This window comes from Schistocerca serialis, chromosome 1 (genome assembly GCF_023864345.2).
Source record: "Schistocerca serialis cubense isolate TAMUIC-IGC-003099 chromosome 1, iqSchSeri2.2, whole genome shotgun sequence".
NCBI classification, from domain to species: Eukaryota; Metazoa; Arthropoda; class Insecta; order Orthoptera; family Acrididae; genus Schistocerca; species Schistocerca serialis.
The window spans coordinates 1,287,063,850-1,287,071,271 of record NC_064638.1 but is presented as its reverse complement, the minus strand read 5'-3'; the positions used below and the strand labels follow the sequence as shown (position 1 = coordinate 1,287,071,271).

Sequence of the window (7,422 nt, the reverse complement as noted above, 5' to 3'; positions counted from 1 at the left end):
GCGCCTCACCTTGGTTCGGCAGTCGCCTATGAGACGCCGAGGCGAGCGCGCACTCCGCGCCACCTTCGAGGTGGAAAGACATGCTTTGCGTCAAATGTGCCACGGAAAGCGGCGATTGCGTGTGTTGGGAGAAGAGGCGAACGCTTCTTGTGTGGCGCGGCTACAGTATAAGGGCGCCAACGGCCATACCATGTTGAATACACCGGTTCTCGTCCGATCACCGAAGTTAAGCAACATCGGGCCCGGTTAGTACTTGGATGGGTGACCGCCTGGGAACACCGGGTGCTGTTGGCTCTATCTCATTTTTTCATTTTTACGTCGCTGCACCTGCCAGCCCTCTTTTCATACTAACTTTCAGGTGTTGACAAAGATGCTTCCGCAAGCATTTTAAAGTACTGTATCAAACGTAAGATACGAAATTGCAGTAATGGACTCAGTTTGAGCAAGAATGTGCGAAAGAAGAGTGCTAGAACGCCTCGGAAATAACAACACACTACGAATCGACAGATGAGTTTTGAAATACGTCAGGGCCTACTGTTTTGTAGCAGTGCTAAATTCCGCAAAGTAAATAACCAAAAACAAACAAACAAAAAAGAAGAAGAAGAAATAAAATCTTCTGTTCTCGTCCGATCACCGAAGTGAAGCAGCAACGTTAGTACTCGGAAGGGTGAGCGCCTGGGAACTCTGGCTGTGTTCATTTTTCGCTTTTTAGTCGCTACTCCTGCCAGCCCTCTTTCCATACCACCTTTCTGTTGTGACAAAGAGACTTCCTTAAGCATTTTAAACGGCCGTAAGAAACGAAACTGCAGCAACTAACTCAGTTTGAAGGAGAATGTGCTAACCAAGTTTGCCAGGAAGTCTTTGAAAACGACAAGACAGTACGAATCGGGCGGTATGCTCCGAAATACGATAGCGCCTATCGTTCTGCAGCGGCGTACAGCTCCAAATTCGATTTGTAATCATAAATTGATTCATTTGTCCTCCGCAGACGTTTCTCGCGCTTGTGCTGTCATATGGACCGCGACCCGAGCGGCAGCGAGCGGCAGTCGAGCAAAGTCGGGACAAGTCGGGACGGAAGGGGAGGCGACACGGCAGGCGAGAATGCACCGCGCAAATTACGCAAATATCTGGAAGCGCGGCGCGTGTCAGGCAGGTGAGAAAGCTTCCGTCGGTCCAGCAGGACACCGCGCGCAGTCCCCCCGCCGCCCGGCCGCGCGCAAGCCCCGCGCCGGATAACAGGAACAAGGTGCGTCGCCAGCCAGTGTCGGAGGCCGCACGCACCAAACGAATGACAGGCGGTGCATCCAGCAGCTGTGTTGTGCGCCTCACCTTGGTTCGGCAGTCGCCTATGAGACGCCGAGGCGAGCGCGCACTCCGCGCCACCTTCGAGGTGGAAAGACATGCTTTGCGTCAAATGTGCCACGGAAAGCGGCGATTGCGTGTGTTGGGAGAAGAGGCGAACGCTTCTTGTGTGGCGCGGCTACAGTATAAGGGCGCCAACGGCCATACCATGTTGAATACACCGGTTCTCGTCCGATCACCGAAGTTAAGCAACATCGGGCCCGGTTAGTACTTGGATGGGTGACCGCCTGGGAACACCGGGTGCTGTTGGCTCTATCTCATTTTTTCATTTTTACGTCGCTGCACCTGCCAGCCCTCTTTTCATACTAACTTTCAGGTGTTGACAAAGATGCTTCCGCAAGCATTTTAAAGTACTGTATCAAACGTAAGATACGAAATTGCAGTAATGGACTCAGTTTGAGCAAGAATGTGCGAAAGAAGAGTGCTAGAACGCCTCGGAAATAACAACACACTACGAATCGACAGATGAGTTTTGAAATACGTCAGGGCCTACTGTTTTGTAGCAGTGCTAAATTCCGCAAAGTAAATAACCAAAAACAAACAAACAAAAAAGAAGAAGAAGAAATAAAATCTTCTGTTCTCGTCCGATCACCGAAGTGAAGCAGCAACGTTAGTACTCGGAAGGGTGAGCGCCCTGGGAACTCTGGCTGTGTTCATTTTTCGCTTTTTAGTCGCTACTCCTGCCAGCCCTCTTTCCATACCACCTTTCTGTTGTGACAAAGAGACTTCCTTAAGCATTTTAAACGGCCGTAAGAAACGAAACTGCAGCAACTAACTCAGTTTGAAGGAGAATGTGCTAACCAAGTTTGCCAGGAAGTCTTTGAAAACGACAAGACAGTACGAATCGGGCGGTATGCTCCGAAATACGATAGCGCCTATCGTTCTGCAGCGGCGTACAGCTCCAAATTCGATTTGTAATCATAAATTGATTCATTTGTCCTCCCGCAGACGTTTCTCGCGCTTGTGCTGTCATATGGACCGCGACCCGAGCGGCAGCGAGCGGCAGTCGAGCAAAGTCGGGACAAGTCGGGACGGAAGGGGAGGCGACACGGCAGGCGAGAATGCACCGCGCAAATTACGCAAATATCTGGAAGCGCGGCGCGTGTCAGGCAGGTGAGAAAGCTTCCGTCGGTCCAGCAGGACACCGCGCGCAGTCCCCCCGCCGCCCGGCCGCGCGCAAGCCCCGCGCCGGATAACAGGAACAAGGTGCGTCGCCAGCCAGTGTCGGAGGCCGCACGCACCAAACGAATGACAGGCGGTGCATCCAGCAGCTGTGTTGTGCGCCTCACCTTGGTTCGGCAGTCGCCTATGAGACGCCGAGGCGAGCGCGCACTCCGCGCCACCTTCGAGGTGGAAAGACATGCTTTGCGTCAAATGTGCCACGGAAAGCGGCGATTGCGTGTGTTGGGAGAAGAGGCGAACGCTTCTTGTGTGGCGCGGCTACAGTATAAGGGCGCCAACGGCCATACCATGTTGAATACACCGGTTCTCGTCCGATCACCGAAGTTAAGCAACATCGGGCCCGGTTAGTACTTGGATGGGTGACCGCCTGGGAACACCGGGTGCTGTTGGCTCTATCTCATTTTTTCATTTTTACGTCGCTGCACCTGCCAGCCCTCTTTTCATACTAACTTTCAGGTGTTGACAAAGATGCTTCCGCAAGCATTTTAAAGTACTGTATCAAACGTAAGATACGAAATTGCAGTAATGGGACTCAGTTTGAGCAAGAATGTGCGAAAGAAGAGTGCTAGAACGCCTCGGAAATAACAACACACTACGAATCGACAGATGAGTTTTGAAATACGTCAGGGCCTACTGTTTTTGTAGCAGTGCTAAATTCCGCAAAGTAAATAACCAAAAACAAACAAACAAAAAAGAAGAAGAAGAAATAAAATCTTCTGTTCTCGTCCGATCACCGAAGTGAAGCAGCAACGTTAGTACTCGGAAGGGTGAGCGCCTGGGAACTCTGGCTGTGTTCATTTTTCGCTTTTTAGTCGCTACTCCTGCCAGCCCTCTTTCCATACCACCTTTCTGTTGTGACAAAGAGACTTCCTTAAGCATTTTAAACGGCCGTAAGAAACGAAACTGCAGCAACTAACTCAGTTTGAAGGAGAATGTGCTAACCAAGTTTGCCAGGAAGTCTTTGAAAACGACAAGACAGTACGAATCGGGCGGTATGCTCCGAAATACGATAGCGCCTATCGTTCTGCAGCGGCGTACAGCTCCAAATTCGATTTGTAATCATAAATTGATTCATTTGTCCTCCCGCAGACGTTTCTCGCGCTTGTGCTGTCATATGGACCGCGACCCGAGCGGCAGCGAGCGGCAGTCGAGCAAAGTCGGGACAAGTCGGGACGGAAGGGGAGGCGACACGGCAGGCGAGAATGCACCGCGCAAATTACGCAAATATCTGGAAGCGCGGCGCGTGTCAGGCAGGTGGAGAAAGCTTCCGTCGGTCCAGCAGGACACCGCGCGCAGTCCCCCCGCCGCCCGGCCGCGCGCAAGCCCCGCGCCGGATAACAGGAACAAGGTGCGTCGCCAGCCAGTGTCGGAGGCCGCACGCACCAAACGAATGACAGGCGGTGCATCCAGCAGCTGTGTTGTGCGCCTCACCTTGGTTCGGCAGTCGCCTATGAGACGCCGAGGCGAGCGCGCACTCCGCGCCACCTTCGAGGTGGAAAGACATGCTTTGCGTCAAATGTGCCACGGAAAGCGGCGATTGCGTGTGTTGGGAGAAGAGGCGAACGCTTCTTGTGTGGCGCGGCTACAGTATAAGGGCGCCAACGGCCATACCATGTTGAATACACCGGTTCTCGTCCGATCACCGAAGTTAAGCAACATCGGGCCCGGTTAGTACTTGGATGGGTGACCGCCTGGGGAACACCGGGTGCTGTTGGCTCTATCTCATTTTTTCATTTTTACGTCGCTGCACCTGCCAGCCCTCTTTTCATACTAACTTTCAGGTGTTGACAAAGATGCTTCCGCAAGCATTTTAAAGTACTGTATCAAACGTAAGATACGAAATTGCAGTAATGGACTCAGTTTGAGCAAGAATGTGCGAAAGAAGAGTGCTAGAACGCCTCGGAAATAACAACACACTACGAATCGACAGATGAGTTTTGAAATACGTCAGGGCCTACTGTTTTGTAGCAGTGCTAAATTCCGCAAAGTAAATAACCAAAAACAAACAAACAAAAAAGAAGAAGAAGAAATAAAATCTTCTGTTCTCGTCCGATCACCGAAGTGAAGCAGCAACGTTAGTACTCGGAAGGGTGAGCGCCTGGGAACTCTGGCTGTGTTCATTTTTCGCTTTTTAGTCGCTTACTCCTGCCAGCCCTCTTTCCATACCACCTTTCTGTTGTGACAAAGAGACTTCCTTAAGCATTTTAAACGGCCGTAAGAAACGAAACTGCAGCAACTAACTCAGTTTGAAGGAGAATGTGCTAACCAAGTTTGCCAGGAAGTCTTTGAAAACGACAAGACAGTACGAATCGGGCGGTATGCTCCGAAATACGATAGCGCCTATCGTTCTGCAGCGGCGTACAGCTCCAAATTCGATTTGTAATCATAAATTGATTCATTTGTCCTCCCGCAGACGTTTCTCGCGCTTGTGCTGTCATATGGACCGCGACCCGAGCGGCAGCGAGCGGCAGTCGAGCAAAGTCGGGACAAGTCGGGGACGGAAGGGGAGGCGACACGGCAGGCGAGAATGCACCGCGCAAATTACGCAAATATCTGGAAGCGCGGCGCGTGTCAGGCAGGTGAGAAAGCTTCCGTCGGTCCAGCAGGACACCGCGCGCAGTCCCCCCGCCGCCCGGCCGCGCGCAAGCCCCGCGCCGGATAACAGGAACAAGGTGCGTCGCCAGCCAGTGTCGGAGGCCGCACGCACCAAACGAATGACAGGCGGTGCATCCAGCAGCTGTGTTGTGCGCCTCACCTTGGTTCGGCAGTCGCCTATGAGACGCCGAGGCGAGCGCGCACTCCGCGCCACCTTCGAGGTGGAAAGACATGCTTTGCGTCAAATGTGCCACGGAAAGCGGCGATTGCGTGTGTTGGGAGAAGAGGCGAACGCTTCTTGTGTGGCGCGGCTACAGTATAAGGGCGCCAACGGCCATACCATGTTGAATACACCGGTTCTCGTCCGATCACCGAAGTTAAGCAACATCGGGCCCGGTTAGTACTTGGATGGGTGACCGCCTGGGAACACCGGGTGCTGTTGGCTCTATCTCATTTTTTCATTTTTACGTCGCTGCACCTGCCAGCCCTCTTTTCATACTAACTTTCAGGTGTTGACAAAGATGCTTCCGCAAGCATTTTAAAGTACTGTATCAAACGTAAGATACGAAATTGCAGTAATGGACTCAGTTTGAGCAAGAATGTGCGAAAGAAGAGTGCTAGAACGCCTCGGAAATAACAACACACTACGAATCGACAGATGAGTTTTGAAATACGTCAGGGCCTACTGTTTTGTAGCAGTGCTAAATTCCGCAAAGTAAATAACCAAAAACAAACAAACAAAAAAGAAGAAGAAGAAATAAAATCTTCTGTTCTCGTCCGATCACCGAAGTGAAGCAGCAACGTTAGTACTCGGAAGGGTGAGCGCCTGGGAACTCTGGCTGTGTTCATTTTTCGCTTTTTAGTCGCTACTCCTGCCAGCCCTCTTTCCATACCACCTTTCTGTTGTGACAAAGAGACTTCCTTAAGCATTTTAAACGGCCGTAAGAAACGAAACTGCAGCAACTAACTCAGTTTGAAGGAGAATGTGCTAACCAAGTTTGCCAGGAAGTCTTTGAAAACGACAAGACAGTACGAATCGGGCGGTATGCTCCGAAATACGATAGCGCCTATCGTTCTGCAGCGGCGTACAGCTCCAAATTCGATTTGTAATCATAAATTGATTCATTTGTCCTCCCGCAGACGTTTCTCGCGCTTGTGCTGTCATATGGACCGCGACCCGAGCGGCAGCGAGCGGCAGTCGAGCAAAGTCGGGACAAGTCGGGACGGAAGGGGAGGCGACACGGCAGGCGAGAATGCACCGCGCAAATTACGCAAATATCTGGAAGCGCGGCGCGTGTCAGGCAGGTGAGAAAGCTTCCGTCGGTCCAGCAGGACACCGCGCGCAGTCCCCCCGCCGCCCGGCCGCGCGCAAGCCCCGCGCCGGATAACAGGAACAAGGTGCGTCGCCAGCCAGTGTCGGAGGCCGCACGCACCAAACGAATGACAGGCGGTGCATCCAGCAGCTGTGTTGTGCGCCTCACCTTGGTTCGGCAGTCGCCTATGAGACGCCGAGGCGAGCGCGCACTCCGCGCCACCTTCGAGGTGGAAAGACATGCTTTGCGTCAAATGTGCCACGGAAAGCGGCGATTGCGTGTGTTGGGAGAAGAGGCGAACGCTTCTTGTGTGGCGCGGCTACAGTATAAGGGCGCCAACGGCCATACCATGTTGAATACACCGGTTCTCGTCCGATCACCGAAGTTAAGCAACATCGGGCCCGGTTAGTACTTGGATGGGTGACCGCCTGGGAACACCGGGTGCTGTTGGCTCTATCTCATTTTTTCATTTTTACGTCGCTGCACCTGCCAGCCCTCTTTTCATACTAACTTTCAGGTGTTGACAAAGATGCTTCCGCAAGCATTTTAAAGTACTGTATCAAACGTAAGATACGAAATTGCAGTAATGGACTCAGTTTGAGCAAGAATGTGCGAAAGAAGAGTGCTAGAACGCCTCGGAAATAACAACACACTACGAATCGACAGATGAGTTTTGAAATACGTCAGGGCCTACTGTTTTGTAGCAGTGCTAAATTCCGCAAAGTAAATAACCAAAAACAAACAAACAAAAAAGAAGAAGAAGAAATAAAATCTTCTGTTCTCGTCCGATCACCGAAGTGAAGCAGCAACGTTAGTACTCGGAAGGGTGAGCGCCTGGGAACTCTGGCTGTGTTCATTTTTCGCTTTTTAGTCGCTACTCCTGCCAGCCCTCTTTCCATACCACCTTTCTGTTGTGACAAAGAGACTTCCTTAAGCATTTTAAACGGCCGTAAGAAACGAAACTGCAGCA

At 51.7% G+C, this 7,422-nt stretch overlaps 6 non-coding genes across 6 annotated transcripts; all 6 read left to right on the top strand.

Annotated features, from left to right (window-relative positions):
• Positions 1–175: 175 nt before the first annotated feature.
• Positions 176–294, top strand: LOC126426890 (5S ribosomal RNA). The gene has a single exon (XR_007576451.1). It is a non-coding gene; the product is annotated as a 5S ribosomal RNA (ribosomal RNA).
• A 1,201-nt stretch (positions 295–1,495) lies between these two features.
• On the top strand, positions 1,496–1,614 carry LOC126426856 (5S ribosomal RNA). The gene has a single exon (XR_007576446.1). It is a non-coding gene; the product is annotated as a 5S ribosomal RNA (ribosomal RNA).
• Positions 1,615–2,817: 1,203 nt separating this feature from the next.
• Positions 2,818–2,936, top strand: LOC126426800 (5S ribosomal RNA). Its single transcript, XR_007576422.1, has one exon. It is a non-coding gene; the product is annotated as a 5S ribosomal RNA (ribosomal RNA).
• Positions 2,937–4,141: 1,205 nt separating this feature from the next.
• On the top strand, positions 4,142–4,261 carry LOC126426994 (5S ribosomal RNA). Its single transcript, XR_007576483.1, has one exon. It is a non-coding gene; the product is annotated as a 5S ribosomal RNA (ribosomal RNA).
• Positions 4,262–5,465: 1,204 nt separating this feature from the next.
• Positions 5,466–5,584, top strand: LOC126426745 (5S ribosomal RNA). The gene has a single exon (XR_007576406.1). It is a non-coding gene; the product is annotated as a 5S ribosomal RNA (ribosomal RNA).
• Positions 5,585–6,786: 1,202 nt separating this feature from the next.
• On the top strand, positions 6,787–6,905 carry LOC126426709 (5S ribosomal RNA). Its single transcript, XR_007576394.1, has one exon. It is a non-coding gene; the product is annotated as a 5S ribosomal RNA (ribosomal RNA).
• The last annotated feature ends 517 nt before the right edge of the window (positions 6,906–7,422 follow it).